The sequence below is a fragment of the Acomys russatus genome, chromosome 30, assembly GCF_903995435.1.
Source record: "Acomys russatus chromosome 30, mAcoRus1.1, whole genome shotgun sequence".
In the NCBI taxonomy this organism is placed as follows: domain Eukaryota; kingdom Metazoa; phylum Chordata; class Mammalia; order Rodentia; family Muridae; genus Acomys; species Acomys russatus.
Window position 1 is genome coordinate 21940953 of NC_067166.1, and position 18410 is coordinate 21959362.

At 39.8% G+C, this 18410-nt stretch overlaps 1 long non-coding RNA gene and 1 pseudogene across 1 annotated transcript in view; one reads left to right on the plus strand and one right to left on the minus strand.

Moving 5' to 3' along the window:
• The window catches only part of LOC127212431 (uncharacterized), a 203151-nt gene extending 195706 nt beyond the window's left edge, over positions 1-7445 (plus strand). The window contains exon 3 of the long non-coding RNA XR_007833545.1: positions 7338-7445. This is a non-coding gene — a long non-coding RNA (uncharacterized LOC127212431). The remainder of the gene's footprint in view (positions 1-7337) is intronic.
• A 720-nt stretch (positions 7446-8165) lies between these two features.
• Positions 8166-9138, minus strand: LOC127212486 (glyceraldehyde-3-phosphate dehydrogenase-like; annotated as a pseudogene).
• Between the last annotated feature and the right edge of the window lie 9272 nt (positions 9139-18410).

An 18410-nucleotide genomic window follows, 5' to 3' on the forward strand; every position in this document is an offset into this window, starting at 1 on the left:
CCAAAAAAAAAAAAAAAAAGAGTCCAGTTAGATATCAGTGACCTGATACACACACACACACACACACACACACACACACACACACACACACACAATCAATTAGACTATGGAAGAAGAAAATGAAGGGCACATCTTATTTATTTATTTATTCGTCACTCATAAAGGATTAGATTTGGAGCTCATGTTTTCTAAATGAAAGTAAAAGAAAAGGATTAGTATGGGATTAGAAAGCTTGATTCAGGATTCCCTATTAGAGTTTTCTGTGCCTATTTTTAGCCTATAACATGAACAAGTCAATACAGGCAAAGCAGTGGTGTAGCACAAAGGGACCAGAGAGCCTGGTCTATACATAGTCTGTACCTAGCCAGTAGGGAGTACTAGGTTCTGAGACTGAAACAATGATTATTTTCAATTTCTCTAGACCCCTTACTTTCTGTTTTTAAATAAATTCAGGATAAATCTCATTTCAAAATCACCTGAATAAATGGCGGGGTTATGGTCTTGGGTGAAAAGCCTGTGGGTATATAACTGGATAGGAAGGAACAAAAGAATAGGTTAAAATTTTAAGTAAGGAGTAACTTGGAGGAAAGTATGATGACTTACCGGATATCCAACTGACTAATACTAAGACCTGGACAGAGAGGAAGAAAAAGCATGTTTTAAAATAAATGCATTACAGCCACATTGCAGACCCTTCAGCAAAAATTAGAAGCAGTCTTAAAAAACATAGAATACAATTATAAATTAACAAACTGTGTCCATCTTAACAGCTAATCAAGCCAGGAAGCAACACAATTGTGAACCATTTAAAAAGAAGTCTCTCTCTCTCTCTCTCTCTCTCTCTCTCTCTCTCTCTCTCTCTCTCTCTCTCTCTCTGGTGTGGTGTGTGTGTGTGTAACAAAGGAAGGAGAACAAAGGCTTGAAATACCAACATGAACAAAAAAAGCTTAAATATGTGTATCAAGTGCCTTGAGGAGACTGGAAACATTCCAAAACAAGACAAAATGAACAGTGAATGAGAAATGAGGAGATTGTCTTTTATACAGAAGTGTTTTGCTGTTTTTTATATTTTAAGCACCACAAAGAAACATTAAGAGACAAATTCTAGGAAATATTTGATTTTGGAAGTAGCATGACCCAGATAAAAACAAACTAAGATGCAGAACACTGTTTGAGGAGTACCTTTGTATCACGTTCTGGGAACCTGCAGAGACAAAAACATGTACTTTAGGCATTGATAAATACTTTAAAATTTACAGTGATCCCTTGGTTACATTTTTTAAAAGACAATTAAAATGATACAGGCAAAGAAAAGGTGTATTCTAAGTTTCTGTCCAAAGAATTTACCAGAAAGTATGACAGAAATAATAAATTGGAATGGGACTCATTTTCTCAGTTAAGAAGTATGTTCCACAAATTGCTTCCTATTCTTATGCTTACTTTTGATCAGGAAGCTTTGCTTTGAGTTTAAAATTTCTAGTGTTTTAGGCTATTGTCATTGCTCTCATTTGCCTGCCAGAGTTTGAGGTATCAGGACCTCATTGCTGAAGACATAACAAACAGTTTTGTCATAGGACTTCAGGGGAAATCAAATTAGTACTGACCCGCAGGCCCCCTCCTTGAGAACTAGCTCTTATAATGGTGTTATGTAAACTTCCAGGGCAAAAAAAAAAATGCTATCAGCAGATCTGTCTAGCTATAAATACTGCAAATCACAATAATGACTACACAGGCAAGACATCACCAGTGGTGCCACAGTGGCCCTAATATCTCGGGGGTAACCGACAGCAGTCCTATTGGACTTAGGCCCATTCAGTAGGCGCAAACTCATGCCTACAACTGTAAACCTAGCCAAGCACCTGTAGTTAGAGTGGCCGTAAGAGGAGAATCTATGCAGTAGCTTGAATGACAATGTCTCCCTTAGGGTAGAACATTCTAACTCTTGGTTCCCAGTTGGTAGAACTGCTTGGGAAAGATCAGGAAGTGTAGCCTTGTCAGAGGAGGTATGGCATTAGAGTCAGGTTTTGGGGTTTCAAGATACAGCCTTTCTAGGACACTCTGCCTCTCGTTTGAAGATCAAGATGTGTACCCTTAGCTGTTCCTGCCACTTACGTCTTTGTTCTGCCACTATGGATTCTTCTTCTTCTTCTTCTTCTTCTTCTTCTTCTTCTTCTTCTTCTTCTTCTTTAGAGAGGAGTTTATTTTAGCTCTTGGACCCAGAGGGTCAGAGTCCATCATGGTGGAGAATTAAGGGCCTGGCAGTCAGGAGTGAAGAGTTCACATTTAATCCCCACACAAGAAGCAAAGCAAATGAACAAGAAATAAGGAAGACTATAAACCAGCCCACCATGGATTCTTACGTCGTTGAGACTGTAAGACTAATTAAACACTTTCATTTATAAAGTTGCCTTGAGCGTGGTGTTTTGTCACAGCAACAGGGGGAAAAAAAAAACCTTGACACATCCTACTGCTATCGTTGTGTTAAAATAATATAGTTTTCCACAAATGTGGATATTGTCTTTATACCCACAGATAAGGACAACTCTTACCCCTAATCAAAGAAACTTCTTTTTCCATGAGACAAAGGCGGCTACAGAGAATCACAATTGGGCAAGACGCAGAGAATAAATGATTACGGAGTGCCCAGTCCCCAATAGGACATATGTAATACAACCTCTACACCTAAGGCTCAGGGAACATTTGGGAGGAGAGGACAGGAACATCTGTAAGAGTCAGATGACTAGGACTGATGTGTAGGTGTTCTGAACAGGCAGAGATTTCGCAGCTATGAGCTGTCAATAACATGACTTCTTGCACAAGACCACACCAACTAATAAGCCAGTGTGGGTAAGAGAGCCATTCATGAAGCCTGACCCTAGTTGAAGATGTAGCTGTAGTCAGGCAATAGCTCCTGAGGGAGAGAGAATCAACTTTTAATTTCTTCTATGGAAGAGTTCCCTGGTAGGTTACACAAGCTTATGTGGTCAGCCCTAACCTCATATACATATGGACAGTGCTAACTGGACTCAGCTGGTGTGTGTGTGTGTGTGTGTGTGTGTGTGTGTGTGTGTGTGTGTGTGTAAACAATAAAAATTATTAAAAAGGTCATGAATTTCAGGTTGGGATGTGTGTATTGGGACACAGGAAGAGTTAGAGTATGGAAAGGGAAGGTAGAAATTATACACACACACACACACACACACACACACACACACACACACACACACACACAATGTATTTCTATATGGAATTCTCAAAAAATAAAATACAAATTTCTAGTATTGCTATTTCCCTTTTAATTTTTGTGGTGATAAAATGCTCCTGAAATTAAAATGTTCTACTCTTCCCACCCTTCAAATCTCCATCTGTTCTCTTGTGAGCACCAGACCTACATAGCTGGTCTCAGATGTGGCCGCATCCATGTTTGTGGAAGAATATATTCAAATATGAAGTCTATAAATGAAGACTTAGTTATACAAGATACCTCAAAAGTGCCAGGCAGTATTTCTAGGAGCTAGAAGGATACAGATAAACATAGTAAGGTCCCAGCCTTCAAGGAATCATGACATAGTAAGTAAGAAACATCACAAGATGTTGAGCTAGAACTGTTTAGTGGCCGGGCTTTGGAATTTTGAAGATCTGGGTTTGAATCCCAGGTCTTCCACTTTCTATTTTAAGGGTCATTAATGCTACCCAAGGCTTTGCCACCCTGCCTTGTCATACCCTTCGATGGCATTCCATGCTGTATAGAAACAGATACTATTATCCTTCTGGGCACAGATACACTGAATGTTGTTTTTAATTATTTCTAGCCACAACAATGGTTTCAGGGATGGACTCAAGATTTATTTCATCAGGCCAATCCTTCCCTGAGAGGTGGTTTTTAAAAAATTTTTATATCTGGAGCTATAAAAAGGAAGAGGTATTTTTTGCTTATGCTTTTTTCTTTTATGATAAAACTGTAGGAATGCCTTGTTTCAGTGTTGTGGGAAAGAGTAAGGTGACCAGACACATTATCTGAAACAACAGTCTATAAATATATATGCACAAACACAATCAACTTTTATTGAGTGTTCCTTTCTTCAAACTTCACAAAAATAAATGACTATGTTTTCTCTTCATCTCATGAGATGGGAAAATTTAAGAATTTTAGCAATCTCAAATTATTCCTGGGCATTTTCACTGGTATATTGGAAAGCAGTTTAGGTAATTGATCCTTTTAGATCTTAGGTGTTGTACAAAAGCAAGTTTAGAATTTATTATCTGTATATGACACCTTCTCAAGAATTATATTGTAAAATAGAGTCTATTTATCTAGTATAAACGAATGGTCTACATTTCATCTCAGTCCATAATTATTAAGACTGTTATACTCAGCACTATGGAGTGGAAGTCGAATCCTGTGGATTTTTAGTGTCTGGTATCTGGTAGGTGAGGGTGTGGGTATGGGAAGTTCTGAACAACTCTTTCCCTTGTACCATCCAACTATCAGGAAGAAGTTCTGCTGGAAGAATGGAAAGCTAAGAACAGAAGAGACTAAAAGGAGCGCAAGGAGGGAAGAGAGGGAGGGACAAAGGGAAGGCTTCCATGCTTTCTTAAAGCCTGCTGTGTCTTTCCTTGGGTGCCTTGAGTTACATCCCGGAAAGTTTGTTTCCCACAGCTAAAGAATCTCGTATTAAAACAAGCATTTGGTACCCTACTTAACAGCAGTGCTCTGTGAACATTCCCATCTTATTACTGTGCTAAGGGATTTCGATTCAGTGTCATATAATAGACAAGGAAAGCGAAAGAGGTTAAGGACTTGGTTCTTAGCTGGGCAACTGAGGAGGGCTGGGAAGGGTGGTTAATATTTGTACAGGTGAAGGTAGGAAGTCAAAGACTGCACTGAGGAGATGTTCCTTGGAGGCAGAGTATGGTGGGTGTCTGTGAGGTGGGGCAATGTGTAGCTTACATATGAAGTTAGGCAGTTTGGAAGGGAACTCAGAGACCCTAGGAGGGGATTCATACTGTATTCCAAAAGGCATGTATTTTAAAACCCGAAAAATGATAATGAAAGCTCCCTGAAGCATCTTATTCTGATGTAAGGTGTAGTGGAGAGGAGGGCACCTGTATTGAGAGCCTATAGAAGCTTGAGATGAGGGGAAAGGGAGAGAAAAGTGAGGTATCAGTATTCTGTCCTTGTGTGTCAGTAAGTGGCCTGTGCCAGAATGAGCAGATCCATTCATCTGGGTGGGAAGCCTCAGAGTGACAGCCACAGATGTACAGTTACCTCACCTTCTCTTCTGACTACTTGATTAGCTGGTGGGTTGTGTCATTCCAATCTGTTATTCATGCTTTCCACACATCTATCTTCTTTCTTTCTCATTCTGGGACCCTTTACCTATATACAAAGAGCAGATTTCTTATTTCTTTCCGGTAGTGCTGTGTATCTTACTAGATCATTGAAGACGTGTGTGTGTGTGTGTGTGTGTGTGTGTGTGTGTGTGTGTGTGTGTGTACAGAGAGTAATATGCAAAGAGCTTAAAACTAACAACTTATATTGTGTGAGCTGAAAACTCTCTTCCCTTTACTACGATGTTTTGACAGCAAGAAAAATGACAGGAGGATAACATTTATTGAGTCACAAAAGGCCTTCTTTGTGGATTTGGATAAAGATCCATTTGTACATTCTAGACAGATCTATGTCTATTTGGGAGGTAAAATCTGTAGTTTTGTAGATATTGTCATAGAAATTGACCCAATGGAGAGACTCTGCTCTCCCAGTGGACAGCGTGAAAATAATCTACAGACATAGTTGACTCAATAAATATGCTTATAACTAACACAGAGGATGGTTTACATTTGAGGGAATCATTCTTATACATTAGAAGTAGGTGAAAATAACTTGGGAATATACCACTCAATTCTGGCTATGTGGTTATTTTAATAACACTATAAGCAGTAGAGATGGAACCAAAAGTGCTCCTTTATGAAGACTGGCTGATGACTCAGTTCTCTAAACCCGGGATGATAAAGGCTGAGTGGAGTGTGATAAAAAATTTACCATGCAGGGAATGAATTAATTGAGTACAAACTCAGAAAAATAAGAGCAAGGAAAGCATAATAAATGTAGTTTCAAGAAAAATAAAAGTATATTGTCAGACATCAAAAATAAAATCATGACAGTCATTATATCAGGAGCTAGAGCAAAGTGTGATGGCTTTGGAATAGATTAACAAAGACAAGGGTGTTTATTCCACAATGCTCACGGGTAGAATATATGACCATGTTTTTTGTTTAAGTCACAAAATAACATCTACTCATTGTGGAAACACTAGACAAAACTATATAATATATAATCTTTTGGAGAAATTTTGATATTTTTATATATAACTTTAATTTCTTCTATTTATATATTTAATTTACCCAAATGGACTTAAGCATAGTTTTTCAGTTTTTAAGATTAATTTAATACTTTGTAATCATCTCTCCATGTTACTTAGATCTCTATATGCACCTTAAATGGTGGCAGAACGTTGCTTTCTATTGAACAAATTCCATATTGCTACTCTGGAATCTGTGCCATTTGTCTTTTAGATCAATGATGTTGTCAACTGAAAAATGCCTCATAAGATTTTAAATGCATTAATTTTATAGATTAATTTGGATGGGAGATTTATAATTTTATGTTGAAAGAATATATATTTTCATTTATCCACATCTTTTATGTTCCGTAAAACTTAGCTGTTTTCTGTATACTTGTGTGTAGCTTATTAGCTTTACTCTCAGGTCCATAGCATCATCATTTCAGGATCATCATCTCAGCATCAGCATCTTAGCATCAGCATCTTAGCATTAGCATCTCAATATCATCATTTCAACATCAGCATCAGGATCACTATCATCTATTCTTACTCTACATGATTTTTCTTCATTAATCTGCTCACTTAGCATATATAAGAAAACCTTTGCTTTTAAAATTGTTTTATTGTTTAAAGTACCTTCTTACAAAGTGATCTAACTGTTGTTTTCAGTTCTTCTAGTTTAATAATCAAGTCACTCACCAACAAAAATAATTTTGTCTCATCTAAGGGTTATAGTTCCCATGAACGGTCTAGTTGGGTAGTTCTAGAATGAATCCCTACAGTAGATGTATGCATGCCTTATTTCTCATTATCATGGATTGGACTTATTGTTCTCAGCTTGGTCATCATCCTGTGCTGTTACTTGGTGGTTACTGGTAGAGTCTTTAAAGCCTTAGGGTCTGGTGGAAGGAAGTTAGGTCATTGGGGAATGCCCTTGAATGGAACGTGGTGGCCTTAGTCTCCTCTTTTTCTATTTGCTTTTTGGTTCTGTAGATGACCAGATGTCTCTCCTGCACACTGTCACCACATGCCTGGCTTTGCCACAGCCCTCAAATAAAAAAGCCAACTGAGTATAGACTGAAACTTTCAAAACAGTAAGTACAAAAATAAAGCTTTCCTCTTTATACTTTAATAGTTTCAAGGCATTTTGTTTTAGTAATAGAAAACTGATACCATATATCAGCTGACATCAGCTGAACAGAAAGTTTCACCAATAGTGAATTTTATATTTTTCTACTGTAGAAGGTCCATAACTATTTTTTTTTAAACAGAATTTTTTGCTACGTAGGCTAGGTTAACTTTGAAATTATAATTGTCCTGCCTCATCCTTCTAAGTGCTAACATTACTAGTTTGAGCTACCACACCTTACTAAAAAGGTCAGAGTTGTCAAGATTTCAAATGAAATCATTTAAGGTTATATAATATATTTATTTTTTGAATATTCTTAATCTAGAGCTTAACTAACTAATCTTTGTTCTTTGCTATTTGGTAACACAATGTTGAATTTGCAGATTTTCCTTTGTAGATTGTATTCATATTTGTAACTGTACCTTTGGCCAGACAGTACACACATTGAGTGACTGGGCTCTGATACTTGTGACATTTTCTTTTTCTTTTATTTTAAAGTGCAGTGAACTTTATTGATGATATTCAAGAGAGTAGGGCTCCCTGGGCCCCTCCCATTATTCTGGGAGTCTAGGATGAAATCTGTGTGGGGAGATGCTCAGTGTCAGGGCCTGAGTTGGAACAGGGACTCCTTAGTAGCTGAGGGTCTCTCTCTTGCTCTCATATCCTTTCTGAGGTGGGTGGTTCAGGGCTTCTTACTCCTTAGAAGCCATGTAGGCCATGAGGTCCACTACCCTGTTGCTGTAGCTGTATTCATTGTCATACCAGAAAATGAGCTTTGCAAAATTGTCATTGAGAACAATGCCCCAGCACCAACGGTAGAAGAGGGAGAGTTTCTGCTAAAGTCAGAGGAAACAACCTGGTCCCCAGTATAGCCTAGGATGCCCTTTAGTGGGCCCTTGGATGACTGCTTTACCACATTTTTAATGTCATCATACTTGGTGGATTTCTCTAGTCGCCATGCCAAATCCACAATGGACACATTGGGGATGGGAGCACAGAAGGCCATGTCAGTGAGCTTCCCGTTCAGCTCTGGATTGACCTTGCCCACAGCCTTGGAGGCACCAGTGGGTGCAGCACCATGGCCATCACACCACAGCTTCAAGAAGGGCCATCCACAGTCTTCTGGGTAGCAGTGATGGCATGGACTATGGTCATGAGTCCTTCCACAATGCCAAAGTTGTCATGGATGACCTTGGCCAGGGGGACTAAACAGTTGGTGGTGCAGGAAGCATTGCTGACAATCCTGAGTGAGCTGTCATACTTCTCCTGGTTCACGCCCATCACAAACATGAGGGCATCAGCAGAAGGGGCAGAGATGATGACTCTTTGACCCTTCAAGTGTGCCCCATCCTTCCCCATGGTGGTGAAGACACTGGTAGATTCCACAACATACTTGGCACTAACATTACCCCATTTGATGTTAGCGTCATCTAGCCCCTGGAAGATGGTGATGGGCTTCCTGTTGATGACAAGCTTCCCGTTCTCAGCCTTGACTGTACCATTGAACTTGTCATGAGTAGAGCCATACTGGAACATCTAGACCATGTAGTGGAAGTCAATGAAGAGGTCATTGATGGCAACAATCTCCACTTTGCCAGATAAGACACAAACCCTGTTAACCAGGCACTCAATATGGCCAAATCGGTTTACTCCAACCTTCACCATTGTGCCAAGGGACAAAGCTGGCACTGCACAAGAAGATGCTGCTGTCTCTGGAGCAGGGAGGAACAGAGAGCCACAACATTTTCGTTATTTGTATCATTTTGTTTTGATGATAGAGATTAGAGGAATGCTTTCTACACTCTAGGGTTTAAAAAATATATTATTTATTGTGTTTTTAATTTTTAATACTATAGGTACATTATTTAACTTGAAAATATTCTTATTTCTCTTTGACTATTTTATCTGTCAGTGGAATATGTAATCTACTTTAATAATCTTGTTAACTTCTTGCATTTTTAAACAGCTTTAAAATACCACTTCAGTGCATACTTAGTACTTATATATTCATTGTGGATTTTCTTTTTTTGGGTGATGGTGATTTTGTCTAATTTAGTAACTTTTCTTATGCTAGTGCTGTTTTGTCCCTTAATATCATCTCTCCCATTCTCTTTGTTTGCATTTCTCTGGTATATCCCTGCTAATCCATGTTGCTCTTAGCAAAGCCCTTTTCTATCATTTTCCTTCCAATGAATGTCTTATTAATAATATCACCTTATAATTTGTTACTTGTCTCATGTTTCTTTATGTTATTGAGGTCCTTTGTCCTATGCACATATATTAATTAGTCTTATTTCTGTCATTCTAATTTATGCATTTTTCCAAACTTCCAGTCTCAGATTCTCCAACATTATTCTATTTAACCCTATCTTTTCTCCTTTGTAAATAAGGTATTTTTAATCTCCTAACAGCTTTATTTTCTCTTAACATATTTATTTGTTTATGTTGGGAGGAATCCTATAGAATGCACATGGAGGACAGAGAACAATTTACATAAGCTGGTTCTTTCTTTCTATCATGTGAGTCCTGGAGATTCAACTTAGGTTACCAGGTTTGGTAACAAGTGCCTTTATCTACCAAACCATCTCACCAGGCCATGGTTGAATTTTATTTGAAATTTAAATTCAAACTTATATACCAGGAAAGAATTCTCAGTGACGCCCTATTAAGAGTGACGCATCACATCTTCATTCCTTCTTTCACTTCATTAGTTTTTAAAGATCAGTATTATGTTTATGTAGTGGGTTATATCGGGTTTCAATGGACCTGGAATCACTAAGAAAAGGAGCTGAGCCTCTGAAGGGCTGGGATTAAAGGGGTGTGCCACCATAACCTGCTTGTGAGTTCAAAGGCAGTCTGGTCTATAAAGTGAGTCTAGGACAGTCAGGGATGTTGCACAGAGAAATCCTGTCTCAAAAAATCTAAAGAAAAAAAAAAAAAAAAAAACCACCCCAAACCCCCCTTTTTCCTTTAAATTGTTCTTGCCAGAGTATTTTGCCACAAAAGTGAGAAAAATAATATAGTTTAAACTTTTTTGTTTGTTTTTCGAGACAGGGTTTCTCTGTTTAGCCCTGGCTCTCCTCGAACTCAAAGAGATCCACCTGCCTTTGTCTCTATATGGGCCACTGTTCCCAGCTTAAACTTATTTTCTACTCTGGAAAAAAAAAATTAAAAGTCATAGGGACACTTGTATTTGTGGTAGTTACTTTCCTGTTGCTGTGATAAAATGCCATGACCAAAAGTAGCTCGTGAAGAAAATGTTTCTTTTGACTTATGATTACGGGTGGGGAGAGACCATAATGTTGGGGAGACATGGTATCAGGTAGTGTGTACAGGAAGCTAAGAGAGAACATCTCAACCACACAAGAAGCCAACAGAGTGCACTGGAGAGTTGGATGAAGCTAGAAACTCTCAAAGCCTGCCCCCAGTGACGTACTTCCTCCAGCAAGCCCACCCCCAGTGACGTACTTCCTCCAGCAAGCCTGTACCCGGTGACGTACTTCCTCCAGCAAGCCTGCCCCCAGTGACATACTTCCTCCAGCAAGCCAGCACATCCTAAAGGCTTCATAACCTTCACAAACAGCACCTGTAGCGGGGTGTATAAACATGTGAGCCTGTGGGGGATGCTTTACACTCAGACCTCCACCACATTGCTTCAAAGCTTTCAGCAAATTGATTATGCAGGTTTGAAAGATAAATGGTCAGAACTTGGTTTCACATCAGTGGTCAGAGGCTTTTACTAAGGCATATTTTATATCTGAGTCTTGTTTATGAGTTTAAACATTTATGAATTCTCAGCCTGTTGGAGCAGTCTAACAAATATTTTTCAAGAAGGGCACAGGATTGATCTTCTTTCTGAGCCCATGTGTGTTTGTTTACCTAGCTGTTTGAATAGTATTAGGATTTTGACATTTAAATTATCTTCAAATTTCTATAGCTATGACTTCATTTTCTATTTGTGACACTACTCAGAAGTTGATGAAAAATGATTTTTTTCCTCTTGTCTGTTATTTATCTAGATTGGCATGTTTGTAGTATTATCTCTAATTTTTTCCAGACTATTTGAATGAGTTTATTTGGAAAGATAGTATATGATAGTTTTGATGGTAGATCCTGTCTATATATTGCCATAATGGTTTTGTTACTGATGATTGAATCACAAAATAGGAGTAGTTCCCTCTTTTTAAGAAAAATTCAACTTTTAGTGATGACAAGTTTCAAATCTATAGGATTAGATCTTCCAGAGATTATGCTAGCTGTCCCCAGGAAGCGATAGTAGAATTGAACATATACTTTTAATTATTTGGAATTAAGTTGAGAATCCAGGGCATGAGGCTGGCAAGATGGCTCAGTGGGTAAAAATGCTTTCTCTAAAGCCTCATAGATTTTGATATCTAGATCCCACATAAAGGTGGAAGGAGAAAACTGATTCCATAAAATTGTCCTTTGACCTCCCCACACATGCTGTGGTATAAGTCTTCCAATATTACTACTACTACTAAACCAAAAATAGCAGTAATAATAATTCAGAGCTTCCCAAGGTGTGATGTTATCTTTCTGCAGAGTGTAAGGGGACAATTGAAAAAGCAGACCAAGCCAGGCCCCCAAATTCCAACAAACTAAACAAACCTGTCTTACGTTATGAAACAACCATCGAATCTCTTCAAACTCTCTGATAGTCTTCTGTTTGCTAGTATGAGCCTCCTTGAACTACAGTATTCCTAGACCACGTTGTTTTGCACGTCAGCAAAGGAGCATGCAGGAAACAGAGTACAACATTGCTCAGACCTACAGGTTTATATGGAGAGGGGCCAGGCATTCCTGTCTTGATTTTTACACCTTGCACTTACATTCTCAGGTTCCCATGGCTGGTTGTAAGGTTGGACACTCAAATGCCTCTGAATACGATTCATTACCTTCTGTTGAAAGCCCTACATTACTCTGCCTTTTCTGTTCTTCCCCAGGCTTGGTTCCTTGTAAGGTGCTGGCTTGTATGCTTTCGTTCCAGGGGACTCACATTCCATCCATCACTCTCTGGGTTTCCTATGCTCTTCTGTGTGTCTGCATTCCTTGAGGGTAACGTCCTCATCTCTCACCTCTCATAACCCCCACTCTTTCCCTATGTGGCTCTGGTTCTGGTGTTTGGCCTGCCCTCCCTGCAGCTACACGTGTGTTTGCATCTTCCTTGACTTTTCAAATGATGTTGGTATTTTCAACTTCTGAGCTTTCAGAACTCCTTACAGCTCCCATCTTCCCTTTCTGGGTCTCACTGTGGGTTCTTAACATCAGATTTACTTCTGGATAGTGGGGTGTTTTCCCAGGATAGCTGGCCCCTTTTGCCTCTCCTTGCAGCATAAATTTCAGAATCTTTCCCACGGACTCACCACCCATTTGCTTCTGCTTGTCTGGAGCTTTAGTTTCTTTTTGTGCCCTTAGTGAGACAGATGACATTCCACTGTTAGGAAACCTCTCCAGGACTGGCAGGCATGGGACAAGGGAGACAAGTACTATGTCAGTCACTCCTAACTCTCCTCCCAGACTTGTTTTTTTTTTTTTTTTTTTTTTTTATGGTTTCTCTCATAATCTCAAGGCCCTACCCCCTTCAAGGGGCTTTCTGAACTATGGTTCCCACTCTGTGCAGATTCTCACCAGAAATTTATTAATGGACACTTATTAGTGGAAAGGTTCCTGCAACCCACATGGTCCACACACCAATCTTCTCGTTGGACTTGATCATTGGTCAGGTATCTGAATTTGCCATTTTAGGACTAATCTTTTTCTCCTGGCTGTGGGCTGACTATATATATATATATATATGTGTGTGTGTGTGTGTGTGTTGGCTAAGCAAGGCACTGATTTATGAATATAGCAGAATGTCACTAGGAGTCATTTTATTGCTATGTTTCTTTAGTAGAACAGTAGTGTTTGGTTTCCTGCTAGTTCCCTGGCCTATCTGTTCTCAGATTCTTGGCTACAGGAGCAGGTTTGGGAATGCGTTACATCTTATGGAGTGGGTCTTAGCTTAAATCAGATATTGGTTGGTTACTTCCACGAGCTTTGTGCCACTATTGCACTAGCATGTCTTGCAGGCAGGTCGCCATTGTAGATCAAAGGGTTTGTAGCTGGGCAGATGTTTACCTTTTTCCTTTGGTAGCATGCAATGTACTTTCCAATGCCATGAGCACTAGTTCATAGTGATGAAGGATATAGGTAAACATCAGCTTGGCTTCTTCATGTTCAGTGAGTTGCACAGCTGTTGTCTTCAACAATAGTGCCATGCCATCAGTTTGTGGGAAGCAACCAATAGCCTTGGCAATAAATAGCCTGAGTTGTTTAGAGGTTCCAATAGGACCCCTTTGGTCAACAACTCAATTAGATGTAATTTTGAATACTGGAATCTTCATTTGGTGATGAGAGATGTGTGGCTTGGCCTCTGTCTCCCTGTTATTTGGGGATTACATTCAGGCTGACTTCACATATATATTTATATAAATTTAGGAAGTTTCTACTGTATTAGATTTCCATATGACCCCCCCCCCCAAATGGCTCTTAGTGTTAGCTGTTCTTCTCTGTATTCCCTTCCTTGACTCCTCTTACCTTCCCCTCCCATTTTGACCCTCCAGTTCCAGCCTCACTACCGTCATCCACCAATGACTCTCTATTCTGTTTCTCCTTCCTAGAGAGGTTCATTCTTGCCCCCTAGTCCCTTACTTTATACCTAACCTCTCTGGTTACATGGACTGTAGCTTCCTTATCAATGATTTAACAGCTACCATCCATATATAAGTGAATACATACAATATTTGTCTTTCTGGGTCTGGATTACCTCACTCAGGAAGATTTTTTTTTTCTCTAGTTCCACCCACTTACCCGAGAATTTTTATATTTCTTTTTTTTTTATTAACAGCTGAGAAATACTGCATTGTGCAAATGTGCCACATTTTCTCTATGCATTCTTTGGTTGAGGGGCATCTAGGTTGTTTCCAGTTTCTGGATATTATGAATAAAGCAGTAATGAACATGGTTGAGCAAGTATTTCTGGAATATAATGAAATGTCCTTTGAGTATAGGTCCAAGAGTGGTATAGCTGGATTTTGAGGTATATCAATCCTAAATTCCTAATAACTGCCATATTGATTTCCATAGTTGAAGAAGTGTGCACTCCTACCAGCAATGGATGAGTGTTCTCCTTACTCCACATTCTTGCCAGCATGAGCTGTCATTTGTTTTTATTGATCTTGGCCATTTTGACTGGTATAAAATGAAATTTTGATGAAGTTTTGATTTGCATTTCCCTGATGAATAGGGATGTTGAACACTTCTTTTTTTTATGACTTCGTATTTATTTATTTATTTTTTAATTACATTTTAAAATTAATTTATTCATATTACATCTCAATTGTTAGCCCTTCCCCTGTTTCCTCCCATTCTACCCTCCCTCCCACTTCCCCCCTTCTCCCCTCCCCTATGTCTGTGATTGAAGGAGACCTCCTCCCCCTATATATGCTCTTAGACTATCGAGTCTCTTCTTGGTAACTGCTATCCTTCCTCTGAGTGCCGCCAGGCCTCCCCATCAGGGGACATGGTCAGAAAAGGGCACCGAGTTCGTGTGAGAGTCAGATCTCACTCTCCACTCAACGTGTTGAGAATATCCTGTTCGTCGGCTAGGTCTTGGTAGGGGTTCGAAGCTTACTGCTATATTCTCCTTGGCTGGTGCCTTAGTTTGAGGAGGGACCCCCAGGACTCAGATCTGCCTGTCATAAAGTTCTCTTGTAGGTTCCAGGACCCTGTGGATCCTAATATTTCCCCATTCTTCCATGCTACTCTCGCCTAAAGTCTCAATAGGATGTCCTCTCCTCTGGCCCACTTTTTTGGTAAGTAAAGTTTTTCATGGTACGTATCCCTTGGACTAATGTTTTGATATAAATAAGTATATACCGTTTGTCTCTTTTTGCTTCTGGGTGAACTCACTCATTATGATAATTTCTAGATCAATCCATTTGTCCACAAATTTCAGGAATTCCTCATTTTTAATAGCTGAGTAGTATTCCATAGTGTAAATGTACCACAGTTTCTTAGTCCATTCTTCTACTGAGGGACACTTAGACTGTTTCCATGGTTGAACACTTCTTTAAGTGTTTCTCAGCCATTTACATTTTCTCTTTTGAATTCTCTGCTTATAATTGTACCCAATTTTCCCATTGGTTTACATTTTCTTGGTGTCTAGTGTTTTGTATTTTGGATATTAGCCCTCTCTGTTGGATGCATAGTTGGTAGAAATCTTTTCCCATTCTGCAGGCTTCCACATTGTCCAAATGATGGTGTCCTTTGCCATATAGAAGACTTTCAGTTTCATGAGATCCCATTTATTAATTGATCATCTTAGTACCTGGGCTACTGGTGTTCTGACTAGGAAGTTCTTTCCTGTGGCAATGAGTTCAAGACTTTTCCCCCACTTTCTCTTCTATCAGATCCAATGTATTTGGCCTTATATTTGGTACTTTGATCCCTTTGTAGTTTTGTGCAGGGTGAGAAGTATTGATCTATTTGCATTCTTCTATATGCAGTTTGACCAACACCATTTGTTGGAGATGCTGTCTGTGGTTCTGCATCTCCCGAGAGGCTGCTGGGCACCAAGCTGGAAGATGCATGGTATCTCAAATTCTGCTTCCCTCAGGAACTTCAGGCTCCAGATGAGGAAGGGTAGAATGAAGTCTGTGTCACAGGATTTCTGCTCCAGCTTGCGATGAGATGAAAGCCTGACCACAAGTTGAGTCCCAGGTCTGGCAATGAATTTTTGGGGGAGAAGGAAGGGCCTTTCTTGCCCTAGTGTTACAGCTCAGAATAAACAGCCAGTCTTAGACAATCTTTGGTGAAATAGATGGTACAGAGGTGCTTGTGCTTTATTTCATGTAACACAGGGGCTTACAAATGTTGGTCAGTGGGGAGGACCTCTGAGGATGAATGTGTCTCATGGCTGGGACTAGGATGCTGGCAATGCTTTATTTACATGGGGAAAGATAACACGTCACAAGCTCATGTGATTCACCACCTGTAACCACCTTGGGGTTGTGTCACGTCCTCTTGAGGCAGGCATGGAAATAGGAAAAGACCTTTGTCCCACACCTTCCATTCTCAGGATGAGATTTTATTTTATTTATTTTTATTTGTTTATTTTTTAACTTTTATTGAATGTCTATGATTTACACATCATGCACCAAAATCTCTCTCCTCCCACCTCAGTAAAATAAAACAAACAGACAAACAAAAAAATCTTGTCACAGGAGCTGTAGTGCATCACGCCGTATAGCCTTTTGTCCACATATGTTTACTTTCAAATGTTCATTGCTATGAGCCATGGGTCTGGTTTGAGGCCTACACTATCATAACTGGATCCTCACTAGGACTGCTGTCGGATATCCTGTTGTTGCCATGTGTCAAGGAGATTCTTAATCTTTTAATCTGCAGGTCCTGTCCCTTCATGTGTTCCAGCAGGTCATACATGGGGTAGATGTTGGGGTGAGGTTCAATCAGAGCCCTGGATCAAGGCCTACTCCCTTGTCTTCTGGGCAGGGCCTCCTCTCCTGCTCCATGTCATCATGACAGGACCTGCTCTTCCACTCCAGTGTCCTTGGGACAGGAACAGCTCTCCTGCTCCCTTGTCCTCAGGGCAGGGCCCACTCTCCTGCTCCTGTGTTCTCATGACAGAGCTGGCTCACCGGCTCCCGTGTCCTCAGGGCAGGGCTGGCTCACCAACTCCCTCAGGATGAGATTTTTAAATCCCTTTCTCCCTCCCATCTTTTCTCCTTGTGTGGTGCTGGATATTGAGCCTAGAGCATGGTAGGCAGGTACTTTATCATGGAGCTACAAGATCAGCTCTCAAGACTCATTATCTTCTAGAGATCTTTTTTGTGCTTCTGGATGACATAGCTACTAAAAATGTCTGTATTTTAAAGCATGAGTCCCAACTTACAGATGTTCTTTTTACTTTGTTTTAATTTTGACCCTCTTACAACGTTAAGCAGTGGGTTTTATTACATTCTATGTTAAAAAATAAAGAAAAATAAAGAAAAGAGGATCTACTGGAGGTAGAAGCGAAACAGGGCATGTTCTTGTGCATTGTTGAAAACACCATCTCACATTCCAGGATAGGCTCTCTCTCCCCTCTCTCTCTCTCTCTCTCTCTCTCTCTCTCTCTCTCTCTCTCTCTCTCTCCCTCCCGCCCCCAATTGGGAAAAGTCTACAAATGTTGTATGTGGCTGCAAACAAAATCTCTTCAGTGATATTATGGTCTCCTCAATTAGAATGAGTTTCCTGAGAAAATAATTATGTCCCTGTAGCTTTTATAATACCAGCTAGAAAGCCAAATCACCAAATCCAAAGGACTCTTAGTAATCCTTCTTCTCTTTAATGTCTCCACAGCATTGATGGTGTTGAAAGACTTTGGCAATGTCCCCTATTTTCCTCTTGTTTGCTGCTTCCACTACTTTCCCTGGGCCTGAGTGAGATTTCTGTCGACTGGTGTCCCTAGTGTCAGTATTATCTTCTACCTCCTCCCCATTGCTTCTTTCACGTTTCCATCAAAGGAATCTTTGATTAGTACACATCCTGTCTTAAAATAGCTGAGCAATCTGTATCTAGTGGATGGAGGATACTCAATTCACTTCTTCCTAATGGGATCCAGTCTTATTTTACTTTTCTAAAACTTACACAATAGTGTCAGGAGACAACAGGTGGCTCTTCAAGCACTTACTATGGCTAACTTGGGTCTTTGAAGAACATTGTAGCTCTGACCTTGGAGACCATCACATCAGCTGCAGCAGAGAGCAGATGAATGGGGAGGAGAGATGAGGGCCTTTATGAACAATTGTGCTCTCAGCTGTCTGGGTAACGTGTTAATTTACCACTTGAAAACAATACTGTTGTTTGTGTCTAGT